Source organism: Hyperolius riggenbachi, chromosome 8, assembly GCF_040937935.1.
Source record: "Hyperolius riggenbachi isolate aHypRig1 chromosome 8, aHypRig1.pri, whole genome shotgun sequence".
NCBI classification, from domain to species: domain Eukaryota; kingdom Metazoa; phylum Chordata; class Amphibia; order Anura; family Hyperoliidae; genus Hyperolius; species Hyperolius riggenbachi.
In genome coordinates this window covers 203652293-203671532 of record NC_090653.1, presented here as the reverse complement: position 1 = coordinate 203671532, position 19240 = coordinate 203652293, and the positions used below count along the sequence as shown (strand labels likewise).

At 43.4% G+C, this 19240-nt stretch overlaps 1 protein-coding gene across 3 annotated transcripts in view; it reads right to left on the bottom strand.

Moving 5' to 3' along the window:
• Positions 1–14156, bottom strand: part of TNC (tenascin C) — a 200070-nt gene extending 185914 nt beyond the window's left edge. For 2 of the 3 annotated variants that reach the window (XM_068248108.1, XM_068248109.1), the window contains exon 1: positions 13932–14156. The gene's annotated coding sequence lies outside the window, so the exon portion shown is untranslated. The remainder of the gene's footprint in view (positions 1–13931) is intronic. The other variant, XM_068248110.1, reaches the window with a different exon arrangement.
• Between the last annotated feature and the right edge of the window lie 5084 nt (positions 14157–19240).

Here is a 19240-nt window from a genome sequence, read left to right as displayed (position 1 = left end):
TTAATAGCAAAGCCCCCTTACTTGATACCAAATTTGCAGGATATGTTAAATAGAACATTGGGAACAAGGGGAAACATTTTTTTTCAAAAAGACCTTATAGTTTTTGAGAAAATTGATTTTTAAGTTTCAAAGGAAAATAGTATACATTTAAATGTGGTAAATGACAGTTAAAGTGAACCTAAAGCTGATAAAAAAAATGAGATTAACTCATCTGGGGCTTCCCTCAGCCCCCTGCAGCCGATCGGTGCCCTCGCAGCTCCGGTCCGATGCTTCTGGACCCGCCGGCGACGACTTCCGGTTTCGCCGTCACCGGCCGACAGACATGGGAACGCGAGAGATTGTTCGCGTTCCCAGCCTGTATATCACCCCCTATGCTGCTATTGCGGCCTGGAGGTCGCAATAGCAGCATAGGGGGCGATATGCAGGCTGGGAACGCGAACAATCACTCGCGTTCCCATGCCTGTCGGCCGGTGACAGCGAAACCAGTAGTGCTCGCCGGCGGGTCCTGGAGCGTCAGAGCGGGGCTGCGAGGGCACCGATCGGCTGCAGGGGGCTGAGGGAAGCCCCAGGTGAGTTAATCTCATTTTTTTTAATCGGCTTTAGGTTCACTTTAATGTATTTACCACACATGTATACTTTTTTTTCCTTTGAAACTTCCTTTGAAACTTTAAAATCAATTTTCTCAAAAACTATAAGGTCTTTATGATTTTTTTTAAGTTGTAGCCACTAACCACCTTTATAATCCATGCAATTTTGGTGATTGTAGCATGTATGTGGGCTTTGCTATTAACATTAAAGTACCCTTCAGCACATCCAGCATAATCTAAGAGGCAACATTCAAAGGACCCCAAGGGCACATTCTTCATGGCAGAGTTATAAAACCATCCCCTTCTACAGATCTACAGATGGTCAATGAGATGTAAATAATTCTGAGCTAGAGGCAGATTTAATGCAAATAATATGCAGGTTGCAATTGGGCCAACCAAAATTGAAAGGAAGTTAATTTGATTGGTACATGTCCAGGCTGCATAGAATTTGCATGAAATCTGCATGAAAGTATCTCATTAACCATCTGTAGTTACTTCTTGGGAATGTTCCTTGAAGACAATCCTTTGATGGCCCCAAGAATTTAGTAGCTGTTGAAATTTAGGATTAAATGTGTCATTAAATTCACTTTACTATGATTATAGAGAAGGATGTTTGTGACAATTTTTTCTCGCACATCCATGGAGACCTTCAAGCTTTTTGTCATGTTGTTATATATTAAACAATGATTAATAAGGGAAGCAGCCTAATGTGAGACTGGATAATGCTGGGATATTTCAGCTCAATAAGTGGGTGGTTGCCAGTCTCTAATGCACAAAGAGGATCTTCTGTGTTATTTTCCATCGCCATGTTTAAAACATTCATTTGAAGATGTCTGCCAGTTTCAAAGCTGCATGTAATGACAAAATAAACACAGTTGGTGGTATCTTGCTAAATGCATAAGACTGCTAGATCTTCGATCACCCACATCATGTCAAGTTGAGTTAGACTAGACAGTCTTTAGCTCTCAAAATCCCCTAAGGGAGAACCTTTAAAAAAAAGAAGAAGCTGTGGACCAAGGCTTCATACAGTTCACAGTGCCTTGACCTACACGGGAGTTTTGAATTCCTTTTACTTCACTACTCAAATTACACAGTCTGGAAAAGCAATAAATCACATTTTTGAAATTCATTTTTCATCAAATGATCCCAATCCATTTTCCTTGTCAGTCAACATATATACATTAAAGACACTGGGACAAAGGAATAATAGAACAATGAGAAATCTAAAAGAACAGCTGGGTGGTTTCTACTGAAATATTTCTAACATGCATTTCTTATTAGTGCTTTAACAATAGCATTAGTGAAATACTGAATTTCTAGTCACACAATCATATCTCCATTTCCTTTTATGTGGCTCAGACAATTATAAAAGAAAGCGCAGAAACTTTGGAGAAGTTTGCTCAAGAAGCTTACTTGCCAATTACATGCTTCTTCCTATTGTTGGTTTTTCATAAGCTAACTGGCATGGTAGTTCAAGTCCCATGTTTTGTTTTGTTTTTTGCATAGAAGTGCAGTTAATTAAACATAATGCAATTAAAATGCTTGGAATTTGCTATATATATATATAATTCACTAGAGTAGCAGCTCACTGGTGGCCATTTTCCCACCAGCTCACCATCCAGCATCCTGCAGTGTCTCAACATTTTTCATCCACCCCTTCTCTCCTACAGCAATCGGTTGATAGAGATGGCCCGAACCTCCGATTTTCTGTTCACGAACCGCGTTCACGAACTTCCGCAAACATTCGCGAACATGCAAACTTATAATAGACTTCGATGGTGAGGCAAACTTAACTAAAAACTAGTAACATTTATGCTGGCCACAAAAGTGATGGAAAAGATGTTTCAAGGGGTCTAATATGAGTTTTTGCATGGATGAGTGGGATACACGCCAAAAATCACGGGGGGAAAATCTGGATTTGACGCAAAGCAGTGTTTTAAATCACATTGCATGCTAAAATGGAGGCCTAAAGTACTTTAAAACATCTTGCATGTGTATACATCAATCAGGTAGTGTAATTAGTGTACTGCTTCACACTGACAGACCAAACTCACTGTGTAATGCACCGCAAACAGCTGTTTGTGTAGTGATGGCCATGCTGGACTGGTGCGCACCATGGCCAGAGTGCAGGCCATGGCGGTTTTCAAGCTCATATGGTCGCTGGGCTGATGTAGCTCAATGACAGAACAGTGACTGTCCAGCTGATCGAATTTGGTCTGTCCACAATGAAGCAACTACCTTATTATCTTGGGTGTGCAATCCCCCCCCCACCCCCCCCGCCGGGACACTCATATAGCCGTCGGTCATTGCTTCATTGTGATACGCAAGCCCCTTCACAGCGGCATGGTAATGATCACGAAGGGGAATTGACACATGTACATGCCTTTTGTTTTGTTGTTGCAGCAGCCAGCAGTGCAGCCAGAAAAATTAGGCAGGCATGTACACGCACCAGAATTCAGGAATCTGCCTGGAGTCCTGGTGGACCCTGTTGGTGGTGGCGGAGAAGGCAGTCAAGCGGCCTGCAGGCAGAGATGCTGTGTGGGGACCAACTTAGTCTTGGGGCAGGCAGTCACACGGTGTGCAGGCAGAGATGCTGTGTGTGGGGACTGACTTAGTCTTCGGGCAGGCCTGAGCATGCTTTGCAGACCAGGCATCTGTGGTCAGATGGACCCTTGACCCAACGCTGTGTGCCAGAGATGTCACCACTTGCCTTTCAACATCATGGTACAGTTTAGGTATTGCCCTTTATGAGAAATAATTGCGGCCTGGTATCTTCCACTGCGGTTTGTGGCTTTGCTTTTGTGTGCTTCTTTTCCTCAGGTGGTCACCCCATTGCAGTTTGTGCTTTGTAATCATGTGCCTTCGTAAGGTAGGTGTCCCTACATGGGTCTTGGTCTTTCCACGGCTCAATTTTCGGTGGCAGAGAGTACAGATGGCAATGGTCTCATCTGAGGCAGACACACACAAAATGTCCACACCGCTGAGCACTGGGGTAATGGCACTTTGGTGGTGGCGGCCTGAGTGTTAAGTGGGATGCCAGAATCAGAGCAGGAGGAGGAAGATATGTCATGCTCCCGTGCGGAAGCTGAGAAAGATGAGGTGTTTTGTGTTAAATAGTCAACTACGTCCTGACAATATTGGGGGTTGATGGCTTGTGCCTTCTTCTGAACACTGTACTTTGATCGAGGGCCGCACAAAATCACAACAGCGCAACCTCGAACAGACCTGCCAGGTGGCCAGCCTCTGGCTCTGCCTTTTGTTTTGTCCATATTGGGGGGGATGAAGTGAAAGGTATGCACTGGCTTGACTAATACAATGTACGGTTACACAGGTGCAGTGAAGAAGTAGCAGCGACTGCTGGTACAACAATGTGCGGTTACACAGGTGCAGTTAGCAGGTATGCACGGACTGGTATATAAAACAACGTGCGGTCACACAGGTGCAGTGAACAGGTATGCAGTGACTGCTGGTACAACAATGTGCGGTTACACAGGTGCATTGAACAGGTCGCAGTAACTGGTATTAAAAATGTGCACCTGTCACACACACAGGTACCGTGAACAGGTGCAACGACTGGTGGTGGTATATAAAACTGCATGTGCTCACGTAGGTAGGTAGGTGCACTGAACAGTGAACAGGTGCAGTGATTGGTATTACAAATGTGCAGCTGCCTGTCACACACACACACAGGTACCGCAAACAGGTGCAATGACTGTTGGTATTAACAATGCATGCGCTCACGTAGGTATAAGTAGGTAGGTGCACTGAACAGTGAACAGGTGCAGTGATTGGGATTACAAATGTGCAGCTGCCTGTCACACACACAGGTAGTCACTCACTGAATGTGCTGGGCCTGGCAGTGGCACACAGGCAGAGTAGGAATTACCACCAAGGGGCCAAAGGCCAGCTGCGACTGACTGACAGGACTGTATATAATGGGGGGGGGGCTCCAGGATTGATTGTAGCCTGATTGGCTACAATGTGCCTGCTGACTGTGATGTAGAGGGTCAAAGTTGACCCTAATGATGCACCATGGGGGCGAATTGAACTTCGGCAAACCATTCGGGCCATCTCTATCGGCTGAATTAATGACACCGTATCTACATCATTGTGGGGGGGACTGGACTAACTAACATGTCCGCTGTAACCACACATCTCTAGTTACTGACAGCCTATGCCTATTCAAAGATTTCCATTCACCAGAGAGGTGTGTATGTAGTGGAGATCACAGTCAGCTCAGCCCCAAGATGTGAAGTGCATCACTACATTTTTCGAGGGATTGGGTGGAGGAAGATGGGGGCCAAAAGATGGAGGAAGTGAAAGGGTCTGGTCACCTGTGACTTGCTACAACTATATGTTTGTATATTACAAAAAGCGAGTGTTTTTACAACATTATTTTACAAAAACATGATTACATTTGTAACAATGTAATCGGAACTGATGCTTTAATTCTGCTATGATTCACAATTAGCAGACATCAGTACTGAAAACAAATAGTTTTAACTGGCTTAGGGAGGAGAGTGCTCATTGTTTGTGGATGTACAATGTTTTACTGTCCTGACTGTGGCAGGTGCCCTAAAGTATACTATTGCCTTGGTGCATACTGTATCTGGAGGAGGGGCATCGTTATTCAAAATTTCCCTGGGTAGCATGGATCCTAAATAGTGTTGTGTCCTAGTGTTGATTACTTTCCTATAGACCCTAAGGGTGGCCATACATTATTCAATATTGCAGGCCGATAGACCTGATTCTATCATTTTATTGAATTGAAGGAGAATCTGTGCTGCAACATGTCCGATCGATCTTTTAATCGATTCCCAGCTGAAATCTGTTAAAAGGATCGATTGGGGATGCTGGGAAATCTCAGTTGCAAAAGTTTGATTAGGTGCCACTCTTTGTTCATCTGACATCTACAGTACACTAGATCTAGGGGAACCAGAGCTGGGACAAGGTCCTCCTGCACCCAAGGCTGAGACACCAAAGTGCGCCCCTCCATCCCTCCCACCCCAGCCGTCACACACTGATTGCTCTTAGATTAAGAGGCACCCCAGGGCCCCCAACACCTTAATCTCTAGTTATCTGGCTTGTAGTCACTTCCATGTATCTCCTTTTCTTATTTCTTTCTGCTTCAAACACAATTAGGAATGACAGCTGAATGAATTGTGCGCCCCCTCCTACACTGCGCCCTGAGGCTGGAGCCTCTCCAGCCTATGCCTCGGCCCGGCCCTGAGGGGAACACCCAAGTTTGACTTTGCAGATGAAGATAGAACTGGCAACTGGCACCAAATATTCCTAAATAGTAGCTGGAATCACTGAGAATTTAAAACGCAGGGCAACATTACCAAGGGTAAACACATGTGTGTATAAATAATCATACATCTTCATGAGCAGGAGCATTTGTCAACATGTTCAACCAACGCAGCTAAGGGAAATAAAATCCAGAATGGGTTTTACCAGTCAATTGCTGTTGTACTCATATGTCTGTATACTATAGTAAAAATCCACTTCAGGATTTTTATTTTTGATTTATTATTTTTTAAAGGGTTTTTTATGGGGGGAAAGTGTTTCAAATGGGTACTTACCTTTGGCAGAAGAAAGCCTCTGGGTCCCCCTCCACTAGGCCATTCCAGCACTGCATCCCCCAAAAGACCGTTCGCAGTACAAGATGCATGTGCAGTAGCAAAAGCCCACTTGGGTTTTGCCATAAAGAGCCGAGGCTGATCCAGTCTGTGCTACTGCGCATGTACGAGCTATCTGCTTCTGGGCAGTAGCACAGACCCTAGGACTAGGCTTTTTCTGTCAAGTTCAGAGCGGCAGGTGCAGTGTATTGCATGCCCACAATCTTTGGGGGTCTCAGCACCAGAACAGTCTGGCGTAGGGGTATGGGAGAAGCTTTTGGAGGACTTAGAGGATTTCCCCTTCAGAGGTAAGTATCTAAATTGCCTGATTGCAAGCCTCACAGATTTGTTTTAAAGTGTGGAAAGGAGTTAGACACTTTTGAGGGTTATTATCGCTGTTTGTGTTCCCACTGCAGAACTCTTCACTTATGTCCTGTCCCTGGGACAAGAAGTTTTTTTGTTTTGTTTTAAGATGATAACTGGTTGGTCAAATGGAGGAGAAATTTAGGACAGCAACAACAAGATCCTTAAAAAAGCTCTGATTGTATCTTAATGTGTAAACTTTGTTTCATTTTTGCTGTCTCTTTTTCCTGTGAAGGCACTTCCTCACTTGTTTTCTGGACAGGAACAAAGAGATTGGGATACCAAAAGCAATACAATTTCAAAACATGTCCTAACCCCTTTCCAAATGATCCAAAACTAAAATACTACCCCCACCGGGGAGTTGGACTTTGGGAGCAGAAAGAGGGTAGTTGAACTGTGCCTTGTGCGTTCAACTACTGTCTGAATTCCAGGGCCGCTTCTTGGACAGTGCGGTCAGGGCGACCGCCCTGGGCACAGACTGGCAAGTAGAAGAAGAGGGGTGCAGGTAGAAGGACATAACTGCTAGGGAGCTGGTGAGGCACGGTGCAGCCAAAAGGAAGAAGAAAGATTACCAGCACGATCACCTTTCTTGAATCCTCCCGACTCCGAGCTGCTTGCACCCTACATCAAGTCATCATCACATCACCACCACCTGTAGCAGTACTGCAGACTGTCAGTGCGCAGTCCCCATGGAAGAGTCAGCTTTCCAGGCTCTCTTTGCCTGTGTGATTTCCTGGTCCCTGCTTCCTCCTGGGTGAGCGGCTGATCACTAATAAGTAGGCAGATCTAGTTGTGATCTGTGGCTGTGTGACTGTCCCTAAAAATTAAGGGTTCGCAAGTCCACGGGGGGTGGGGGTACAAATTTTTACAGTCTCTTCCTGGGTGCAATTTAGCCTAGAAACTGCCCTGCTTGAATTCCACACTGTAAAGAGGTCAGCACGGCTCAGCTTTTATGTCTCCGTCTGCCTGAAAGAGGTAAGCCATTTTCACCCAGCACTATTTAGCACTGAAACCGCAAAGGCTTCCAAGGCTATGACAGAGCAGGAAAATGAACTTTATTGGCAAATAAACACATTATCTCATCATTGAGCTGTAGTCTGCACTCTCTCAAAAATATTACTTTCTAGGCACAGCCATTCAAGAAGTATTAAAGTTAAAGTACATTCTCCTAATATATTAAACAGCTAATCTTCTGATATTAATAAACTAAGTTTTAGTCTGCTACAAGATTTTGGATCTATATTTCTATATACCGTATATACTCGCAAGCAAGCCGACCCGCATATAAGCCGACCCCCCAACTTTTACCTGGAAAACCAGGAAAAAATGATTGACCCTCATATAAGCCGGGGGTAGGAAATGCTGTCCGTGTGATTCCCCCCAGTGTGTCCCGGTATAGCTAGTATAGTGCCCAGTGTGGGTAGGTGGTGCCCCAGTATAGCTAGTAAAGTGCCCAGTATGGGTAGGTAGTGCCCCAGTATAGCTAGTATAGTGCCCAGTATAGCTAGTAACGTGCCCCAGTATAGCTAGTATAGTGCCCAGCGTAGGTAGTATAGTGCCCAGTATAGCTAGTAACGTGCCCCAGTATAGCTAGTATAGTGCCCAGCATAGGTAGTATAGTGCCCAGTATAGCTAGTAACATGCCCCAGTATAGCTAGTATAGTGCCCAGTATAGCTAGTAACATGCCCCAGTAAAGCTAGTATAGTGCCCACAATAGTGCCCAGTATAGCTAGTAACGTGCCCAGTATAGCTAGTATAGTGCCCACAATAGTGCCCAGCTAGTAACGTGTCCCAGTACAGCTAGTATAGTGCCCACCATAGTGCCCAGTATAGCTAGTAACGTGCGCCAGTATAGCTAGCATAGTGCCCACAATAGTGCCCAGTATAGCTAGTAACGTGCCCCAGTATAGCTAGTATAGTGCCCACAATAGTGCCCAGTATAGCTAGTAACATGCCCCAGTATAGCTAGTATAGTGCCACTATAGCTAGTAACGTGCCCCAGTATAGCTAGTATAGTGCCCAGCGTAGGTAGTATAGTGAAGTTCCCCCCTCCCCCCGCGGCCGCCGCTGCTATTACCTTAGCTCGGCGCCGCTCCTATTCCCCTGTCCTGTTCGTATAATCCACAGCAGCGCGCCCCACGGCGGCTGCTGTGATGAGGGAGGAAGCCGTAGAGAGAGCGGCTTCCGGTAGCGGCGATGTGTATCGCTGTTACTATGGGAACCACTCTCTCTCTACGGCTCCCTCATCACAGCAGCAGCCGTGGGGCGCTCTGCTGTGGATTATACGAGCAGGACAGGGGGATAGAAGCGGCGCCGAGGCTAAGGTAATAGCAGCGGCGGCCGCGGGGGGAGCGGGAAAGCGGAGGGGGGACTTCATTTTTTTTAAACACTCGCAAGCAAGCCGACCCCCCAACTTTTGACCCACTTTTTGGGGGTCAAAAATTCGGCTTGCTTGCGAGTATATACGGTAATTGTTTTGGTACAAAAGAAGATTTTCTTCACAAAATGTTAATGATAAACGCTATATTACTCTCCTTTCTGCTTCTTGGTCAATGTGAGGAATTTAAACCATATAGCAGTATCACATTTCATCATTGTGTATGTTCAGTACATAACTTCTTAAAGAGAACCCGAGGTGTGTTTAAAGAATGTTATATGCATACAGAGGCTGGATATGCTTATACAGCCCAGCCTCTGTTGCTATCCCAAACCCTACTAAGTTCCCCCCCCCCCCCTGCACTCTGCAATCCCTCATAAATCACAGCCATGCTGTGAGGCTCTGTTTACATCTGTAGTGTCAGTCTCAGCTGCTCCCCCGCCTCCTGCATAGCTCCGGTCCCTGCCCCCGTCCCTTCCCTCCAATCAGCAGGGAGGGAAGGGATGCAGGCGGGGACTGGAGTTCTGCAGGAGGCGGGGAGAGCAGCAGACTGACACTATAGAGATAAACACAGCCAGCTCTGACAAGCTGTTTGTCAGCAGCGTGGCTGTGATTTATGAGGGATTGCAGAGTGCAGGGGGACCTTAGGGGGGTTTGGGATAGCAACAGAGGCTGGGCTGTATAGGCAGATCCAGCCTCTGTATGCAGATAATATTCTTCAAACCCACCTCGGGTTCTCTTTAAGCATTCCACAAAACTTTTCCTAAAATTGCTCTTGCCACCAATGGGAAACTACTGATCCATTGTTCTTCCAATCAATTCCAGTTGCACTTATTGGGCAAAGTTCTTGGGTACAAAGCCCTCTGCTGGATAAGAGGAACACTTCCAACAGGAATTATTTTAGTAGATTTGAGATTTACTGGTCAGCTGGCTTAAATTCTGGTAGTGGACTACATCCTGGCACACGAAAAAATAATATTTATGGGTAGGAGGATCTCCACAGTTCCTTCTGGTTTTGACTTTTTTTACTTTTGCACACTCTTGACTGTACTTGCCTACCTAATACCTGCACATTTTCCTGTCTGACTTCTACCACATTTGACTACTGTTAGTCTGCCCTTGACTCATTCTTGTCATTTGGTGCTTTGTCTGGTGTCCTGTACATGCATTAGCGGTCATCAATTAGACAAATATGAGGGTCATAGCTTGGGAGTATCTACTCAGCCAAGGCTCATCCATCTTTCAAAGAAAGAGAAGAAAACTAGGCTCTCCTTAGCATTTGCATCTTTGCATTAACTCATGCCTACCACTGATAAGATAAAATGATCCATGTGTTTTAATCAGAAAGATGTAATCATACGTGATAAGGTAGACTGCATCTCTTTTATAGAATAATTGTGGACAGCAAATCATAACTCCCTCATTTTCACTGTGAGGTCATTGACATGATGGTTGTATATGGTATTCAGTTGACTTATATCTACTTCTAACAAAGACAGGTACATTTCTTCATGGAAGATATCCTTTGAGTAATTGTTATGGGTATATTCATAATTCTTAGCACCATTTAACAATCTTCTAAATACTCTTCAGCCATAGTATTGTCATATAATATAAGTTCTAATTTATTATTTCTGGGTTTTATTGCCAGCACAATGTACTCATTAACACTTAATGATAAAAATGAGCACTTTAGGTAAAATCATGTGTAATTAAACAAAAGTGTTCTCCAATAGCGTAAACATTCTGCTGTAATTCCATTCTTAACAATTTTGGACACCCACCCTGTTCCTCAGTTGACCAACAGAAAACAAGGATGTGGATGTTATGTACCTTTTCTCCACACTTGCCTGCTTGATGATGCCAGCAGAGTAAGATCCTCATTGGCAGGTTTCTCAGTCTCCGATTGGCTCACACTGATCATAACTGGCAAGAGTATTTTTGCTTCCTGTCTTATAGCATGTAATACTGCCTACAAGTGATATTTAGTAAATAAAACTATTCAGCACTGTTGTAATTTGATTATACTAAATATGTCTTTAAAAAAAAATCTTGTGGAATGTAGAATATTCTAGACCCCAACAGACATTCTTACACAAAGACTTTTTGCCAGACTGAGTTTATACTGGGTAGTGGCTGACTATCCACATTCTAAGTAGTAGTAGTGGTGTGTGGGTGAGTGTCTTCTAAAGCATTTAAAGGATTATTTACTAGTAAGATTACTCCTTAGTGCATATTTATGTCTGAAAGTTAAATTTAAACCGTTATAATGTAATTTGAAAATCAGAGAGTAAACGAAACTAGATGATAAAGCTCAGAAACTGAACAATTAGTTGACTCTTATTATTGACTAAATCTAGGGTACACTCTTGACCCTACAGTGTAGCATGCACATGTAGCTTGAACCTTTAACCTGAAAATGCCACACTTAGCCTGTAGTATACATCCCCAAGAGCAATTCAATCTAGATTGTACAACCATTCCGCACTTGTGTAATATGAGGGACTACCTGAAATATCTGCTCAAAGTATACACACTAATTTTACCCTTCTACTACATAGATTTAGCAAGAATGAACAATACATATTGTATCATCGATAAGCATCTTTAAGCTGACTATACAATATACAATCTGATGGTCCAATCAATCCCAAATCGTAGCACATTTATGTAGTATACCTACCTGAACAATATATATTTAAAGCCTGGTTCACACCTTCAATTATGATTGGCCAATCATTGACCAATTTCACCACCATAATGTCGGATGACACAATCTGTTCATAGTATTCAAAATCTGTTGACCCTTATACAACATGGAGGTGGGAAATTGGCCCATCAAAATTGAAGGTGTGTACCAGGCTAACGTTACAACCAATATTTTGGTCTGTACAAAGGTGCCCATTTAGGGTACAATTTTTTTCATCAGATGTGATCTTTTGACACAGTTTGAACAATCATAGCTAATCGGAAGGCAATTATTGATTGTTCCCATTAACGGAACGATTTAAGAAGGTTTTGCATTCAGATTCAATCACAAAATCCAACTTTCGGATCAATAATTTTTCCTTTTCCAATCCACTAAAGAATCGATCACATCGATTTGCGCCACAAAAAGCACAGTTTGTTATACAATTCTATTATACTAAATTCATTGAAAGATCGAATTTGAAGGAAAAATTGTACTGTTAATGGGCACCTTAATACATACATTTTCCTAAAGGTAGCCACTAACGGTACAATTTTCCAAATGATCAATTACGAACGATTCTTCATAAGAACGATTGTAAATGATCATTTGGGACCACTAATGGACAAAAATCTCCTAACCAATCCGATCAGATTGACAGGATTGAACTGAAATTCAGATCGATTTAATTAATCTGATTGGTTAGGAGATTTTTGTCTGTTAGTGGTCCCAGACGATCATTTACAATCGTTCATACAAAGAATCATTCGCAATCAATCATTCTGCAAATTGTAACATTAGTGGCCACCTTAAGATTGCACAGTCAGATTGCATAGTGTATAGTGAGCCTTTGTCTCATGTGGCCTGACCTGCCCAATAACACAGAAAACATACCACATAACTTCAAGGCTAATGTTCATACAATGGCAGTGACTTCATAGGAACTCTTACACACTTCTCTAGCGAGTAGCATCACTAGCCCTTTTTTGCATAAAGTATCAAATATTTTATGTTTGTTGGTCTTTTCCAATTATTTATTGCTTGCCAATGTCAAGCTGGAAAAGAATGACAGGATTTATTAGCCCAAGCCACCATCGGATGCCAAATATTACATGCCCTTGTCTTGATAGGGTTAAAAGAAACAGTAGCTGAACACATGTGCTTTTGAAACAATACTGAGGCACTCTGAGATCTGTCCAAAAGTATCCCCAGGGCTATTGAGGAAGTCTCACAGAACAAAACGCTAAACCCTCACACATACTAAAGTGTCATGTCAGGTAATGGAGCAGAGATGTATCTAATACAGAATCATACAAAACATCAATTAACTACGCAAGATGTCTCATGTGGTTCACATCACTGTTGCTTTGCCAACAGAGCATAAGACATTATTTGTGACAACTTCTTTGAATCTTGGAATCCTTTATTAGCAGTCCTGTGATGGAGAAGGTGAGTAAAGCGGGTTTCATTTGGAAAATGTCATTCAAATACACCCTATTATGCCAAAGCCATTCAACCACTCAACTCCCTAGTGAGACAGATCTTTTTATCTAAATGCCAGCCTTGGAAGAGGCATTACTGCCACCCCCCTGTTTCAGTAAAATGATTGCTGCTGTGCAGACAACCAAGGATTTATTTCCCTGGAAACTTCTACTTCTTTTCTTTTCCTTTTGAAGATATCCCTGTGTGGCTTAAAGTAAAAAGCAAAATGATAGGTACATTCTATACACTTTAACATTAATGCAGATAAAGAGCAAACATACACATAAAACAGCTTCCAAAGTTTATAAACATTATGTTTTTACCATCATTTTTGAAAACCTATTCAATGTTGAAATTGCAGTTAAGTGATGTTGCCCATAGCAACCAGATTTCATTAGCCATCATCATTTTAGTTCAGTCCTAGAAAGATGCTGACTGGTTACTATGGGTTACCTAACATCACTCAGTTTGCTCTCTTACCTATGCACACAAAAACTACTGACTGTAAACAGGAATGAATAACTTTTATGAGTGTTCTGATATGTTCCTCTAAGAAACATAATTAATTCCAGGTAAGTCAAACAATAAAAAATGCATGTGCATGTATAATATAATTATCCATCACATATAAATTTTCATTTAATAAATAAATTAAAGTGCATATCTAAATAATAGTTATCACTGTAACATCAAAAATGGTAAAATATGTGGATGAAGAGAACAAAAGATGCACAGGGCATTGAAGTATAGCTGCCCTTAAGCTGCACATAGTTTTCATTCAAACACGTGACTTTAAATGGCACAATGAACTTACCTTTAATATTGTGTAGTACTATAGATCCAGCTCTAAAGAGCATCCATGAGGTGGATGTGAGGGACTGAAGCCAGTCTATCTCCTAGTGGACTGTGCTGTGAAAAAAGTTTGGTACATGAGTAAGGTGCTTGAATGAGTGAGATGTTTGGTAAGAAGGCGCTGAGTGCTCAGCACATGCAGTCAGCTCATGCTTTATATAGTTAGGCTGCCAGTCCTAGTGCGTCGCTCACTTCTTTGTAATGGGATGCCTTAAGGCAGGCTTTCCCTTCCTTTATTAAAGGAACAGCTTCTCGTTGGAAGCTTCTTTAAGCTTTCCAGTGTGGGACAGACATGCAAAAGGTATTTGCCGTTTACCATGTAAGGAGACAGCAAATGCAGCTTCATTTAAGAAATGTTAAATGACTCAGTCGTGGAAAAGTCACTTAGGGAGCCAATAGGTTTTCTTGATCAAATCACTTAGGTATTTGCATCTGCTGTTTATTTATTTATTATTTATGTGTAATTGTGTTCTTCCACCCCCCTGATGCTATGCTTGAAAGCTGAAACTTTTCCTCGCTCACGTTTAGCTTCCTCTTTGTCCCGCATAGAAGTTAAAGTTTTTTGAGTCTCATTCATCCAGATGCTGTATTAGCTTGCTACTGTAGCTACAAACTACTTCAAGGTGTACACAGGAAAATAAGTAATTGGTAACGTATGCTAACTATTTTTCCTTGGAACATAATTTTGCTACCAGCAGACTGAACTACAAGCATGCAAAGGATTTCTCAAACTTAATAGCCTTCAAGCAAAATATCTCTGTCTAGCTTCACACATATACATATGTACAATTCCTGTGCCCCTGCTTGCTGTTTTGTGTCAGTTATTGTGCCTTGGCTTGAACAAGCCAAAAACACTTTGTGAGCCATTAAATTGCATTACACAAGTCGTTTCTGTTCACTGCTATAACATAAGAGCAGATGGCAGATGAGAAAGCTCTAGTTCATGCTGCCTTCCAGTCTTCAATATTTCAAAGTCAATGGCGTGCAACTGTTTTATGAGATGCCCCTTTATTCATGTCATTATCTAGCAATCTGTTGTGGATCCTGGGTGCTCCAATATCAGTGGGCGGGTCGCAGACATCCTTTTTATGACAAAAAGGTACAGTACTTTCCCTGATGATGGGGAAATAAATAACTGAATTCTCCACAGTTCCTGGTAGTGTTACTCCCTCAGAATTTGTATTTGTAATTTCTAGGAAACTTCGCTTGTCAACATTTTGTGTATTCATCAATTCCTACATGAACTGAATATGTTCTCAGTTTGACTTTCCAGTGTTTAAAGTTAGGCATACACTAACGCAATTTATTAAATTAAAAAAAAAAAAGAGAAAAGATTACACATTGGATTTGATATAAACATAGAACATAACCAAATTCTAGTATAAAACTAGGATAAATTGATACGTTTGCCCATTTCCTTCATTATTTTGATGTGCCCAATCTTAATCACATTGGCAGCAGTAGCATTGCACAGCTCTGAGCAGTACAAAGCTAGCGGCAGCATGAATGATATTCTGCTGAAATGCAATCAAGTGATTAAAGGAGGTAAATGATTAACATGTTTAAAGAGTTTTGATCAAGGAAATATGGATCATACCTAATATCAGATATCAGGCATACATCCGATCGGCGTAAAGTCCTGGGACTGGCTTTTGCAGGGGATTGCACACGCAGTTGCGCGCGCATCCCTGCTTGGTAGGCGAGCTCCGCTCCCCCTTCAGTCTCCCAGCGGCGATCGCCGTCTAATTAGCATGGACAGCGTTGAGATCTACAGCAGCGCTGTACTGGGGACAGCTGTGTGACGCGGCTGTCCCCCCGGGAGACCTGACAGTGATCGGCTATCATAGGCTGAAGCCTATGACAGCCGATCACACTGATTGGCTGGCGGGGGGAGGGAGGGGGAAAAATAAATATTTAAAAAAACTGCAAAATTTAGAATAAATAAATAAATATATATATATATATATATAAATAAACAAACATCGGGGGGGGGGGGGGGGGGGGCAGCATTTGACCCCACCAACAGAGAGCTCTGTTGGTGAGGAGAAAAGGGGGGGCACTTGTGTGCTCAGTTGTGCGACTCTGCAGTGAGCCCTTAAAGCTGCAGTGGTTCTTTTTGTAAAAAATAGCCTAGTCTTTGGGGGGGGGGGGGTAAAGCCTGTGGTCCTAAAGTGGTTAGACTGCAACAGTGCAGAACAATCCCCACTACGGGAGCACAATCATGAGAGGAGCACAGCGCAACCACAGCTGAAGTTGGCAATCTTACATAAGGGACAGTGGCACCCTGGAGGGCAGTGAAACTGAAGTGCTGGATCAGATAGACTTCTAGGGGCAGGAACTATCCCTAGGTAAGTAAAGCTTAATTTTTTTTTTTTGACAGCTCAGATATCCTTTAAGGTGGGAATACATCTTTAGATATTTTTAGAGATAAGGGTCTGTATGCAATTTACAAACTCACCAGTGATATGCGCTGGTGAGTTTTAAAATTTGGCTAGTTGACTGTTGCTTGATTCTATTGTATTTAGCATGTACTCAGCACCTCCAAGAAGTGATGCTTTCCATCAAACATAGGCAAGAACTTTTCACCTGCTCATAGCAGGTGAAAATTCTCTATTGCTTATGTCCCACCTGCTTCTTTAGGCATGAGAGCTCCTTTACTAAGGAGTATTGTATTGTATTTTAAATGAGTCAAGGGAGTAATTTTTTACTCTCTACTTATATACTTTAAAAAAAAAAAAGTTAAAAAGTTTCTCACCTGTTTCCTGATAGGACATCCATCACCCACCAAGACAACTGCCGTCCACCGGAATTCCGATTGTTCCGCCCCTTACCATCAAGAAACAGCTCGATCTTCATTCAAGCTGTTCGACTACACTATTTAGGGAGCCCCGGAAAAGTATGTTTGATCGTTCCGCCCAAGCAACCCATTGGTCCAGAGTTTTAATCAATGAGAAATTATCCTCCCTGAGGAGGATTTTCATTAGTCAGTTTAGAAGACCAAGGAAAAGCCTCTTCAGGGAGGATTTTCATTGGATAAAACTCTGGTCCAAAGGGGTGCCCTGGCGGGAGGCTCAAATACGCTTTGCCAGGATTCCCTGGATAGTATATCCACAGAGCCGGCAGAAGAAATGGTGTGAGGTGTGTTCTCCCAGCAGACAGTGGACAAATGTTGGTAAAAATACTTCTTCCGTATTCTACTGCTTTTCATCTTTTCTTTCTTTCTTTCTTTCTTCTTTTACTTCTTGCTTCCATCTTCTTTCTTCTCTTCGAATCATCTTTAAAGCCAAAATACTGTATTACCACCTTCAGTATAAATTATACTATCCACCACCTGACACACACCACAAGTCCTTTTGCAATTGAGTATATGCAACAGGTTGCTATGCAGTTCTTATAGGGGGGTTCAGCTGGTGATAATCACAAAGAAACATTGATCTCCAGGTAATCCAATTCAATAGAAGTTGCTGGATGATATTTCGCAAATCAATAAAATTGCCTGAATCTGCAAATGTAGTACAAAGCCCTCTCATGAAGCAGAAGAAGAATTAGACCTCAAACCAGACTGCTGCAATAATGCCTTCTGGATGGTGTGTCAAATCACTTACCTACCTAGGTGCCAGCATCTGCTGAAGCACAGGAAGCCCTCTCATAAAGCAGAACAGCGTGATGTGCAGATGGGGGGGGGGGGGCACAATGTGAGTAACTCACAGTAAGTCTTCCTGACCAGCTGGTTAACTGATCTGTACTCGCTGTACTGTGAAGTACTCGCTGTATTATGTCAGGGCCCACAGCTCACAGTATGCAGTGCATGGTAAGTTCAGAGGATGAACCAACGCACTCTCCAAGCAGACAGCAGGCCCACCCGAGAGCAACAGTAACCCCTGTTGCCCCTCCAGCTAAAATAACCCCCACTGCCCCCACAGCTACACTAATCCCTCCATTCACTGCATCCCCACCCCAGCCCGATGTTGCCACCAGCCATATATCTGCCATTCTCCTCTCCCCATACACTATTACCCCCTATATACCAGTATCCACTTTACCTGCCTGGTACCCACCATAAACCAGAACCCCAAACATCCTCTCTTTCACTCACTTCTGATCACTCTTCTAGAGAGCAGCGCCCTCCTCCCCAACACACTTTTTGATTCCCCCATCCAGGCCCACACATATGCCACTACCCACCTCTACATTGGTAGTTGGTGGAGCACTCCCCTGGGACTTGACGGTGATGTGCCGCGGCTTTTTCTGGCAACACTCCAGATTGATAGTGGCAAAAAGGAATGGAGCCGGCACCATCAATTGTATTTATGCTCTTTAATGGATAAAAAACATGCTAACAGCCGATAAGCGACGTTTCGAGGCAACGTAGCCTCTTTCTCAAGCTAAGCTGTGCATGACAAAGTCAAACAATGAATAAACAAGCTTATATAACGACAACATGTATGTCTGGCAGCCAATCCGGTTTGTGTGAACAAACAACAACCAGTAGGATCAGGTCTTACCTAGTGGACCTGATAGAGAACTATACTGCTGCCTACCTCATAGGGTCGTTTGAAATGGAGTCCCACCTCTCTCTCCCGCACTAACTTATCTCCGCATGAGGCAAACGGCTATCCTATGCCGGGCTGCTGTGCGGGAGTCCATCCCCACACGGCCACGCCTGCGGCGGACCGGAGGGGAAACCTCCGCACTACGTGAGGGAGAGGGCGGCTATGCGCCGCCCACTCCCCTTCTGCCCGGCAACTGGTGACGAGAGCGGAAGAATTTCCGCTCATACGTCACAGATGTAAACAGGAAGCCAGGGTGTCTACCTCATGCGGGAAAGCGTGGATCTGTTGCTCAGCAACGAGCCGCTAAAATACTGCGCAGTATATCAGCGCAGCATGGATGTCATAGCTATTGATATTGGACATACATAGAAGTCAAACTTATGTTGTTAAACAAAACCGTTCACAAACATGTCTTAATAGGTAAACTCAGGCAGCCTGGGTTTACCTATTAAGACATGTTTGTGAACGGTTTTACCTATTAAGACATGATATACTGCGCAGTATTTTAGCGGCTCGTTGCTGAGCAACAGATCCACGCTTTCCCGCATGAGGTAGACACCCTGGCTTCCTGTTTACATCTGTGACGTATGAGCGGAAATTCTTCCGCTCTCGTCACCAGTTGCCGGGCAGAAGGGGAGTGGGCGGCGCATAGCCGCCCTCTCCCTCACGTAGTGCGGAGGTTTCCCCTCCGGTCCGCCGCAGGCGTGGCCGTGTGGGG